A 12,587-nucleotide genomic window follows, 5' to 3' on the forward strand; every position below is an offset into this window, starting at 1 on the left:
GCTGGCGTTGGATAGGTGGTAACGTTGACAGTGTTGTGGAGGTGTGGCATCACAGCAAGAGGTGTGGCATCACAGCAAGAGGCGTGGCATCACAGCAAGAGGCGTTGCATCACAGCAAGAGGCGTGGCATCACAGCATGAGGTGTGGAATCACAGCAAGAGGCGTGGCATCACAGCAAGAGGCGTGGCATCACAGCAAGAGGCGTGTTCTCTTAGTCACGCTGGCGATTAATGACAAATTCAATGATGGGGCGGTAGTAATTTGCTACGTGGTGGACCTGAGGCTGCAGGCTTCATCACTGAACAGCAAAAAACTACTACTCTCAGTAGGACCCTAATTATCAAACGATGACAGAGGTCTAGGTCTTAAGAATGTTTGGAGTTTTAAAATTAGCGGTTGTGTACCTACGTGCACATTTATTTTTGCGGCAATAAATGTTTAGCTTTTTGCTAATAAATCTATATCCTTTAGATAAGGGTTGAGATTTAAAAAACACCGAGTCACTCGGCGATCGTGGGAATAAAAAAAAAAGTAAATACGAACGTACAAAAGAACACCCAAGACAAAGCTGTCTGATAAAAACTTGTTGCAAGCAACTAACAATACAGCATAAATACCATCATGAAAATAACCAACATTAGTTATGAAATCTATTAAATTGTTAACGTCAAAAGATTCCTAGTTACCACGATAATTATATAAATCTCTAAGCAAAAATGCAGTGAGTAAGCAGTTAAAATGTTTTAGAGAAAGAGCAGTTAAAATGCTGTGGCAAAACAGTTAAAATGTTCTCCACTTTCAACAACAGGTTACAAAAGTCACGCTGAGCTGAACAGAAACACCTACAACATGGCGGCTGCCATCCTTTTGGTTAACTTAGTTCAGCATAAACAATTCTCAATTTCCCAGGACTACTAAACTTACACACTGTATTGACAAAATAAACATTTTGGCCATGTTCTGAAGTGCATGTATTCCCTTGTTGTGCTTTCCCCCTGCCACACACTACGTGGCACCTGACGTCACTAAACCTGACCCTTGCTCACCTAACTTCCTTCCCTGTTCTCTCTTGGATTGAGAAAGTCAGATTACATCACTCATCATGAGCGTAGAGACCACTGTACACACGCCACATTGCTCTTTCATAGGTTTTAAACATCGTTATGGTGCACCATGTGCGCATTCGCCCACCTCGTGGTACCATTTTGGACACGACGAAAAAGATTGGCAACACTCCTGATAGCCACCCTTAAGGTGAAACTGTCCAACCTCCCCAGTACCAAGAACTATTTCATCGTTATCTGCTTTAATAATGCCGAAGCCGGCAAGACCACCACCACCTCGGTTACGAACGTTCCCAAGGACCGTGATTTCGAGGTGGTTCCTCCTGTGTTGAGGGCGAAGAAATTTGTATTCATAAAGAAACTTGATAATGACGCCATTAATCAATCAACACGAGACTTGAAGCGACTCCAAAATAACTGGGCCAACGTCGACTCCATCACAAAAATTCCAAATGCCAATTCTATGATCAAGGTCACAAATCATGGGTTCAAGTACCACCCATTCCGTGATTTGTTTGCAATCGTGTTATTTCGAATCAAGGTCCAATTCGCCGAAATCTCCAAGGCATCTCAGGTATTCAGCGAACATCTACGCATCTCATATTACCACATTAATCCCAGGAACATTGAACCAGAACGAATCTACATCACTCCATGCTTAAGCTGTAATGTATATACCCACCTAACCAAGGACTGCCCTTTCAAGGGCAAGAAATTTTGTTCCTATTGCGACACAGAACACACTCATAAGGACTGCCTTCTACCTCTCAACTGAAATGTCTCAACTGCAATAATGGTCATCACACTTGCAGCCAAGTACCCTCTCAGGAAGGAAACTGCAATTAGAAAAAAAACTTGAGATCAACTTACTCTGCAGTCACTAGACTTTAAAGTGACACTAAGAAATCAACAAGTTACCTAACAGCCTACTTTTGCTACCAAATTTATTCCAACACTCCCAGACAGCACTTCCACTAAGATCTTGGTATGCCCACATGAAGAACGCCGCCTTCCCTGGAACCTTCAACTCTATAATAAGTGAACTTTTCCGCCTCAATAACCTTCCCGCTTAATTTTCCTGACACTGCACCATCAGCAGTAATATCGAGTTTTTTACAACGTAGGAAGCATCACGACTTCATCAGATCCTCCAACCTCACCCGCCCAATCCACTAGCCGCTCAAGCCACCCACTTGCCACAACCATCAAACCCACTCCAACTCCACCAGATCAAGACTCACACCTCTGAAAGAAAAAATGAAGCCGACGACGATGCCCCCGGCCGCACATGGAAAACCTGAGATTCTTCACTATACCCTCAACTTTAAAATGGAATTGTCAAATACACCTCGGATGCCCATTCGAATTCACACCGCAAGTCCAAGATTCTGTGAAACATTTCATCGAAAACTGACAATTATGTTTGAAATTTTTAAGAATGGGCTCTTCCGAATAAAACAGTAAACTGAATTCATGAACTCAGACGCCTACCAATATTCACAGTGCTCAGCTGCTAGGTTAAGCCATGGCTCAGTTTTTACTATTGAAGACGGTCCTATATTCTTCGCCTGTCCCCATTTTCCCCGCTCTCTCCTTACCTGAGAATTAATCATTAATTCTGTGGCACTTCAGATATGTTCAAAAGACAAATCTTTAAGAAAAAGAGAGAGAGAGAGAGGATGTAAACTAGAAAGAGACGCTCCCTATACAGGTGAAAGCAAATAATCACAGAATTGCTAAAAGGGGTCCAGTATATCTGAAATACGAAAACAGGTGCTGGTCAGAGAAATAGCAAATATCGAACATAAGCTTAAGGAATCAAACAGGAAACAAACATAGGAAAACTTAAAACCATAAATGAAACGAAAAAATATATATATTTCTTTTATTCCAAATCTAGGACAAAAACCCACATCCAGCACTGAAACCTTGCTTAAACACGATGAGCCTTACACAGGTAACAGGAAAGAAATAATTGAGATACTGAAGTCTCAATATGACTCGGCGTTTAGTGAGCCGTTAATCAGACTAAGGGTCAACAATCTAATTTTTTATGACCGATACTCCAAATTTGGTAAATTTAAGAATTCCTGATATTATCCAAACACCACAAGACTTTGAAAAAGCAATAAATTACATGTCCTTGGACTCTCTCCCAGGTCCAGAGTCGTGGAACTCCGTGTTCATCAAGAACTACAAGAAACCCCTTTCACATGCCTTAAGTATTCTATGGAGAGGGAGCATGGACATCCCACAGTCACTAAAAACAAGACATACCCCACTCCACAAAGGTGGCAGTAAAGCAATTTTAAAAAATTAAGAGAACGACAGCACTAACGTCATACGTCATAAAAATCTTTGAAAGGTTCTAAGAAGCAAGACTGCCACCCACTTTGATACCTAACAGTTGCACAACTCAGGGCAACATGGCTTTACAGCAGGTTACTCCTGCCTCTCATAACAACAGGACCACTATGACGTGGTCTTGGATGCTCTGGAGGACAAACAAAATGCAGATGTATACACAGACTACGTGAAAGCCTTCGACAAGTGCTATCATGGTGTAATAGCACACAGAATGAGTGATAAAGGAATAACAGGAAAAGCTGGTAGATGGATATATAACTTCCTAACAGAACACAAAGAGCAATAGTAAACAGAGTAAAGTCAGAGGAGGCTACAGTGAAGCTCTGTTCCACAAGGTTCACTCATCCCGTTCCTCATCCTCTTTTCTGACATAGCAGAGGTGCAAGCCATAGTACTGTGTCCTCCTTTGTGGATGGTACCCGAATTTGCACGATAGTGTCATCCATCGAAGACACTGCAAATCCCCAAGCGGACATCAACCAAATCTTTAAATGGGCGGCAAAAAACAATATGAAGCTCGTAATAAAGTTGGTAGAATTACCGACAATATGTAAAGTAAAAGGACACAAGTGCAACTAATGTGACATTTATTGTGGCAACGTTTCGCTCTCCAGGAGCTTTATCAAGCCATTACGTAATGGCTTGATAAAGCTCCTGGAGAGCGAAACGTTGCCACAATAAATGTCACATTAGTTGCACTTGTGTCCTTTTACTTTAAATATGAAGCTCAATGAAGAGAAACTTCAATTACTCCGCTATGGAAAATTTGAGGAAATAAAAACTTTCAAAACGAGAGATGCCAAGCCAATGATGATCCTTTTCAAATCACTTGTTCTCTCTAGGCTGGAATACTGCTGTACATTAACATCTCCATACAAAGCAGGTGAAATCGCAGATCTAGAGAGTGTACAGAGATCCTTTACTGCACGTATAAGTTCTGTCAAGCACCTTAACTACTGGGAACGCTTGGAAGCACTTGACTTGTACTCGTTGGAACGCAGGAGGGAGATATATATCATATTCTACACTTGGAAAATCTTGGAAGGAATGGTCCCAAATCTGCACACAGAAATCACTCCCTACGAAAGTAAAAGACTTGGCAGGCGATGCAAAATGCCCCCAATAAAAAGTAGGGGCGCCATTGGTACACTAAGGGAAAACACCATAAGTGTCCGGGGCCCAAAACTGTTCAACAGCCTCCCATCAAGCATTAGGGGAATTGCCAATATGCCCCTGGCTGCCTTCAAGAGAGCTGGACAGATACCTAAAGTCAGTGCTGGATCAGCCGGGCTGTGGCTCGTACGTTGGACTGCGTGCAGCCAGCAGTAACAGCCTAGTTGATCAGGCCCTGCTCCATCGGGAGGCCTGGTCATGGACCGGGCCGCTGGGGGCGTTGATCCCCGGAATAACCTCCAGGTAACCTCCAGGTAGGTGTATAAAACAAATTCCAACCACACAATGGAACGAAAAACTAATGTAAAGTACATACCTGGAAGTGATAGTGTCAGAGAATCTTACTTTCAAAGATCACAACAATATATACCACATCTGCTAGGAAAATGATAGGATGGATAATGAGAACCTTTAAAAACCAAAGATGCCAAGCCCATGATGATTCTCTTCAAATCGCTTGTTCTCTCTGGGCTGGAATATTGCTGGACATTAACGGCCCCTTTCAAGGCAAGCAATATTGCCTTGAAAGGGGCCAATTTTAATGGACTTAGGGAACACCTGTCTAATCTCGATTGAGGTAATCTAGCTAATGATTTTGTAGATGAATGGTTCAGAGAACCGACACGTTGATAAATTAGACACATGTGCAACTCTTGGGTATCTTTATTGAGGAAACGTTTCGCCACACAGTGGCTTCATCAGTCCATACAAAGGAGAATCTTGAAGAACAGGAGGAGAATGAGGTAATCAGTCCGAGCAACCTTGAGTCGATGTGGTCAGTCTCCTGTGGCCGAAACGTCTCCAAATTAAATTACCTAAGTTCTGCATGTGTGCTATGACGCACGTCTCTTGTTGCGGACATTTGAAGTAGCATTAAAATAAATGTAGGGAACGGATTCAATCTCTTGGGCCTCTCCTAACCAAAAATCGGCTGGTGTGATTATTTCCTATCATGGGTTCTGTCTTTTATATTTGAACCTGTTTATGGAGTTTGGCTCCATTACTTCCTCACGTATTGTTCTTGACGCTCTCGCATGAAAGCAATTTTTTCTTGTACATCTCTGACCAATCTGAGTGTTGCTTTTCCAATTGTATCCCCTCGTCCTGGTTCCAACCCTTCTGACAGTACCTGTGTGCACAATTACTAGAGATCGCGGGGGTATAGTTCTCACTCTTGGGCCAGTTTCGACTTCAATCACTGAAGTGATCGGTCCATATTGCGACTATTTTCTGAGAAGAGGTGGATACTTCTATGACTCGAGTCAGACCTTCAGACTACACCATGCTAGTACTGAGCCCTCCTTTAAGCATATCTAGAAATGAGTAAAACTCAAATTTCGCTACAAGACTAGTCCCGGAGGCGGAGAGAATGATCTATGATGACACAGTCCTATAATACTGGAGGCAAGGAGCATCGAGGGGAACATAACTGCGGCGTACATAATACTAATAAAATTCGATAGGGCAGGCTCTAAGGCTAGGAACGATGGTACACAGGTGGAAGCAATCGACATAAATGTGACATCAGGAAGTAGTACTTCGGTCTAAGGCGTTAAGGAAGGGGAACGATATGGATGATTAGTAGTGGAAGCGGATTCTATGATCAGCTTTATGTGCAGATATGAAAGTCCCATGGGGCTAGAATTAAGTGCGACAGGCGTGAGTAATTGAAAAGTGGGGCCAGGAGCCAAGATCTGACCAACTCCAAGAAAACACTGAGTACACAGAACCAGGGATGGTGAGAGCAGAACAGACAGGTAGTTACTGAGCTGACATAGGTAATATTCCAGGTAAACTCCAGGTACTGATGATCTTGTGAAAGGTGACTACACTGGACTTTCCAGGAACTCTGGCCGTGAGGGAAAACCGTGCCTGGTACACGAAGGCGGGACGGAAGTTCCAAGAAATGCTAGGTTTGCAGATAAATTTATACGTGGTTTATAATTTATATATGGTTTATATCTCATGCCCAGCATAGCTTCACATAATTAAATCAATGAAGTATAACCCAGCAGACTAGATACAGTATATAAAGTCAGTCAACTGTAAGGAGCTATTAAGGATGTTATTTCAGGGTAAAATGAATATCTTGTTTTCGACGACGTTGTTGTAAAATAAAAAAATGCGAAATGAAAGTTCGCATTCTTAACACCTTGCCAATAATACGGAGGTAGAAAGTTCACATTTAGTAGGGTTAAAAGATGATTACATTGATATGGAGGAACAATAAACGCGTAGAGGTTACAAGCGCCTGTGGAATGAAAAAATCAAATTTGATGCAAAGGGGAAAACAGCCCAAATTCCTTGGATCAATTACCAAGTACCACCGTGAAGGGAACTTTGACTACAAGAGCTACATCCACTAGTGTAGTGTAGTAGTGTATCCTTACACATACACGAGATGGGTCGATACCAGAGGTACATTCAATAGGGTTGTCTAACCCCTACATACCCAGAATGAAGTGATACTAAGACTGTAACCATTATGGTAGAAAGTTAAGACACATGTGCAACATCTGGATATCTTTATAGTAGTAGACGTTTCGCCATCCAGTGGCTTTATCAATACAGATTCTAGGAGATAATAGGAAGACAGTAGAACTATATACAAGAGATGAGGTAATCAGTCCCTCGGCCGAGGGACTGATTACCTCATCTCTTGTATATAGTTCTACTGTCTTCCTATTATGTCCTAGAATCTGTATTGATAAAGCCACTGGATGGCGAAACGTCTACTACTATAAAGATATCCAGATGTTGCACATGTGTCTTAACTTTAATATTGTCGGTATTTTATACCTTTCTTGCACATTATGGTAGAGTTACTCCCCCCCCCCCACACACACATTAAATACAACCCTGAAGTCATTCCAGTAAGTAAACAATTAAGCAAATGAGGACACAAACAAACCTTCAAGCAGACTAAAGTTTCCTCGCGGTTAACCTTGGCGATATATTTCCTATAATGAATCATCTAGTAATGTATTTTATGATGCTGGGACCGAGGACGCTCTAGCCATCATGTTACCGTTAATGTTGGGTGTGTAGGTGAAACAGTGTAGGTGCCAGCAACATTAAGGCACCCTGGGGAATATTTAACATCAAACAAATTAACTCCCTAAATCAGCATTTGGTAACCGATGCATTTTAGCCTTGAATCGTGTTTAGGCAGATGAATATTACTATGCGTTAATTATTATTATTATAATAAAAAAAAGAAGCGCTAAGACTATGCGTTAAATATTCACAAAATTTAGATTCTTAAGGAAATATTAATATCGAGGGATACTGTTCAAGGCGACTAAGAGTCATTGAAAAAATAAAGTTTAGAATGATACAAACCCTTCTTAGTGAAACGGACTACCCGAAAATCTTAATAATAACTTAGAGAACAAGAAAAAGACTAAAAAATCGGGGTACCTCAGAAATTTGAGCATTTGGTACAAACATGAAAGCTCGTTCAGTAAATAATTAGAGATATCTGTAGATTGTAAGAATTAACAATAATTGGAGACTAATAATCTTAACACAGGTGTTCCCACCATCTGTTGATTTGTACACCAATGATTCAAGTTATCAGCTTACAAGGTAACCGTTCACAAGACTATATCCATTAATACCAGTATAATGCCTGGCTACACACTCGCTCACACGTCCTCACACATCTGAAGCTTGAGCAACACTGAGCAAGCTTTGTTATGACGTACTCAGGTCGCCACACAGTTGCCTAGTGATAACTAACAACTGTATTCCATCTACTACTACAACATAATTCTATAGTGGCTGAGTAATATTATTTTGCTCTTATGACGGAGTTGTTGAACGATGCTACTTTGCTGCAAAGTCAGAAACAACAAAACATTTTGACTAGCAGAGTTGCGGTTGCCTGGTGTGGCTGTGATGGGATATCCCGTCTGAGACCAACGTGAAAAAGCATTACCACAATATGCAATACACTCTTATTTCATATGTTGCAAGAAAACAGTGTAATTTTTAAGTAATCTATAATAATACAGTGCAAATTAGTAGTGATCTTACTGTATGTGCATATGAGGGAGAGATGAGTTGAAAAACTGGAATAAGTGAGGAAAAAGCTAAATATAGATGGAGGGGGAGCAAGCGTTGTGTCCTGGGGCAGTACTTGGGTCATTGCTGCAGCACCCATCACTGCACTCACTATGCTAACACCCACACTACCACTATGCTAACACCCACACTACCACTATGCTAACACCCACACCACCAAGACGCTAACACACATACCAGCAGCAAATAGGTACCTGGGTGTTAGTCGACTGGTGTGGGCCGCATCCTGGGGGACAAGATTAAGGACCCCAATGGAAATAAGTTAGACAGTCCTCGATGACGCACTGACTTTCTTGGGTTATCCTGGGTGGCTAACCCTCCGGGGTTAAAAATCCGAACGAAATCTTATCTTATCTTACCACCACGACGCTAACACCCACACCACCACGACGCTAACACACATACTACCACCACGACGCTAACACCCACACCACCACGACGCTAACACCCACACCACGACGCTAACACTACCACCACGACGCTAACACCCACACCACCACGACGCTAACACCCACACCACCACGACGCTAACACACATACTACCACCACGACGCTAACACCCACACCACCACGACGCTAACACACACTACCAGCACGACGCTAACACACACTACCACCACGACGCTAACACCCACACCACCACGACGCTAACACATACTACCACCACGACGCTAACACACTACCACCACGACGCTAACACCCACACCACCACGACGCTAACACCCACACCACCACGACGCTAACACATACTACCACCACGACGCTAACACATACTACCACCACGACGCTAACACACATACTACCACCACGACGCTAACACCCACACCACCACGACGCTAACACACTACTACCACGACGGTAACACACTACCAGCACGACGCTAACACACACTACCACCACGACGCTAACACCCACACCACCACGACGCTAACACATACTACCACCACGACGCTAACACACATACTACCATCACGACGCTAACACACATACTACCACCACGACGCTAACACCCACACCAACACGACGCTAACACACACTACCACCACGACGCTAACACACACCACCACGACACACAAATAACCCGCACATAGAAGAGAGGAGCTTACGACGCCGTTTCAGTCCGACTTGGACCATTGAGGACGACATAAAAGACAACAGGGACTGTGCGGGTGCTGACTGCAACTTGCTGGAAGCATATCAACTTGCAATGACTGGATACGGTTCAGGGACACGTTACTGCAAAGGCGACGCAAACGCACATCGCAAGCACTTCAGCCCGAAAAACGCACAGACACACCCCTACGGCAATGGCACTTTTAAGTTATTTGAATTTTTAAGCAAAAGTCAGGTAATTTATTTGTACTGTGGTGGAGGTGCCGGATCATACAACGATTGAAAAAGATTTACATCATTGTAAGGACGTCTGAGAGTATCTGCTAAGTATGTAGTCCAGTAGTCATGATATGCTTCAAGTCTGTCAAGTTGTTTATCACTAAGTGTCTTCCAGTATACGTTCAAAGCTGGTGTGTTTGTCGTGAGGTGGAGAGATTCACTGGTGGCAAATTCGTCCCACCTCACTCCCAACACCCATCGTAATGCTCGATTCTGGATACGTTGAAATTTTAGTGCGTTTGTCTTGGCGATTATCGTCAGAGCGAGTGGAAAGTAAGAGAGTAGAGGACGAATGAGTGCTTTGTAAAGAAATATTTTGTACCCAGAAGTGGAGCAGGACGGCTATATATAGGCAGGAAGAGGTAGTGGTGGTGGTGGTGGTAGTGGTAGTGGTAGTAGTAGTAGTAGTAGTAGTAGTAGTAGTAGTAGTAGTAGTAGTAGTAGTAGTAGTAGTAGTAGTAGTGGGGAACTAAGGAGGAGGAGCCAGTCAAATATCGTTCCAGTCACAGTATTGTGCCTATTATTGTTATTTACCACCACGACGCTAACACCCACGCCACCACGACGCTAACACCCACACCACCACGACGCTAACACCCACACCACCACGACGCTAACACCCACACCACCACGACGCTAACACCCACACCACCACGACGCTAACACCCACACCACCACGACGCTAACACCCACACCACCACGACGCTAACACCCACACCACCACGACGCTAACACCCACACCACCACGACGCTAACACCCACACCACCACGACGCTAACACCCACACCACCACGACGCTAACACCCACACCACCACGACGCTAACACCCACACCACCGCGACGCTAACACCCACGCCACCACGACGCTAACACCCACACCACCACGACGCTAACACCCACACCCCCACGACGCTAACACCCACGCCACCACGACGCTAACACCCACGCCACCACGACGCTAACACCCACGCCACCACGACGCTAACACCCACGCCACCACGACGCTAACACCCACGCCACCACGACGCTAACACCCACGCCACCACGACGCTAACACCCACGCCACCACGACGCTAACACCCACGCCACCACGACGCTAACACCCACGCCACCACGACGCTAACACCCACGCCACCACGACGCTAACACCCACGCCACCACGACGCTAACACCCACGCCACCACGACGCTAACACCCACGCCACCACGACGCTAACACCCACTCCACCACGACGCTAACACCCACACCACCACGACGCTAACACCCACACCACCACGACGCTAACACCCACACCACCACGACGCTAACACCCACACCACCACGACGCTAACACCCACACCACCACGACGCTAACACCCACACCACCACGACGCTACGCTAACACCCACACCACCACGACGCTACGAACACCCACGCCACCACGACGCTAACACCCACACCACCACGAACACCCACGCCACCACGACGCTAACACCCACGCTAACACCCACACCACCACGACGCTAACACCCACACCACCACGACGCGAACACCCACACCACCACGACGCGAACACCCACACCACCACGACGACGACGCTAACACCCACACCACCACGACGCTAACACCCACACCACCGCGACGCTAACACCCACACCACCACGACGCTAACACCCACACCACCACGACGCTAACACCCACACCACCACGACGCTAACACACATACTACCACCACGACGCTAACACCCACACCACCACCACGCTAACACCCACACCACCACCACGCTAACACCCATACCACCACGACGCTAACACACTACCACCACGACGCTAACACACTACCACCACGACGCTAACACACACTACCACCACGACGCTAACACCCACACCACCACCACGACGCTAACACCCACACCACCACCACGACGCTAACACCCACACCACCACGACGATAACACCCACACCACCACGACGATAACACCCACACCACCACGACGATAACACCCACACCACCACGACGCTAACACCCACACCACCACGACGATAACACCCACACCACCACGACGCTAACACCCATACCACCACGACGATAACACCCACACCACCACGACGCTAACATACACACTACCACCACCACGATAACACCCACACCACCACGACGCTAACACACACACTACCACCACGACGCTAACACCCACACCACCACGACGCTAACACACACACTACCACCACGACGATAACACCCACACCACCACGACGCTAACACACACACTACCACCACAACGCTAACACCCACACCACCACGACAATAACACACACACTACCACCACGACGATAACACCCACACCACCACGACGCTAACACACACTACCACCACGACGATAACACCCACACCACCACGACGCTAACCCACGTACTACCACCACGACGCTAACACCCACACCACCACCACGCTAACACCCACACCACCACGACGCTAACACGCACTACCACCGCGACGCTAACACCCACACCACCACGACGCTA

General features: G+C 45.5%; 1 protein-coding gene and 1 long non-coding RNA gene across 10 annotated transcripts in view; both read right to left on the bottom strand.

The window, feature by feature from the left end:
- LOC138853995 (uncharacterized) overlaps positions 1 to 12,587 on the bottom strand; it is a 263,319-nt gene that overhangs the window by 78,639 nt on the left and 172,093 nt on the right. The window lies entirely within an intron of this gene.
- The window catches only part of LOC128684409 (inward rectifier potassium channel 2-like), a 177,794-nt gene that overhangs the window by 70,319 nt on the left and 94,888 nt on the right, over positions 1 to 12,587 (bottom strand). The window contains exon 1 of one of the 9 annotated variants that reach the window (XM_070094203.1): positions 8,225 to 8,288. The exons of 1 other annotated variant lie outside the window; for it this stretch is intronic. The gene's annotated coding sequence lies outside the window, so the exon portion shown is untranslated. Of the gene's footprint in view, positions 1 to 8,189; positions 8,289 to 12,587 lie in introns of those variants that run through there. 7 more of the 9 variants (XM_070094228.1, XM_070094248.1, XM_070094214.1 and 4 more) reach the window with 7 other exon arrangements.

Source organism: Cherax quadricarinatus, chromosome 4 (genome assembly GCF_038502225.1).
Source record: "Cherax quadricarinatus isolate ZL_2023a chromosome 4, ASM3850222v1, whole genome shotgun sequence".
Lineage (NCBI taxonomy): Eukaryota > Metazoa > Arthropoda > Malacostraca > Decapoda > Parastacidae > Cherax > Cherax quadricarinatus.